The sequence below is a fragment of the Penaeus monodon genome, chromosome 21, assembly GCF_015228065.2.
Source record: "Penaeus monodon isolate SGIC_2016 chromosome 21, NSTDA_Pmon_1, whole genome shotgun sequence".
Taxonomy (NCBI): Eukaryota; Metazoa; Arthropoda; class Malacostraca; order Decapoda; family Penaeidae; genus Penaeus; species Penaeus monodon.
The window spans coordinates 18,324,033-18,324,418 of NC_051406.1; the positions used below are offsets into that span (position 1 = coordinate 18,324,033).

The 386-nt window shown below is 33.2% G+C and overlaps 1 protein-coding gene across 1 annotated transcript in view; it reads right to left on the minus strand.

Moving 5' to 3' along the window:
- LOC119586282 (DNA polymerase delta subunit 3-like) overlaps positions 1-386 on the minus strand; it is an 11,895-nt gene that overhangs the window by 8,874 nt on the left and 2,635 nt on the right. The window lies entirely within an intron of this gene.

Consider the following 386-nt stretch of genomic DNA (forward strand, 5'->3'; position numbering starts at 1 on the left):
ATGAGAGTGTCCACCCACATAAGTCTAATGTCCAGACTTTGGGTGACATGCTGGCAGCTAAGCACCTAGATCCAAGGGGTTGATTACATATAAAATGTGAACATTTTTAAAAATCACATTATATAATGTATAAATATCTAATTCCCTGGTAAAAGTAAAATGAATTTGACAGGAGCACTTAGGATATCCTTATCATTAATCAGTATGAGTAATAGTGGCATATATAGCCACTATTACACAAAATGGCATTTGCTCGTTCCATGTTTCACTTACTTCTTTTATATATATATTGCAATATCACATATGTTCCCAACTCACATTAAATAAAAATGAAAAATTCTGTATATATAACTAGGGGACTGCTGTGTCTTAACCCACTGGATTTG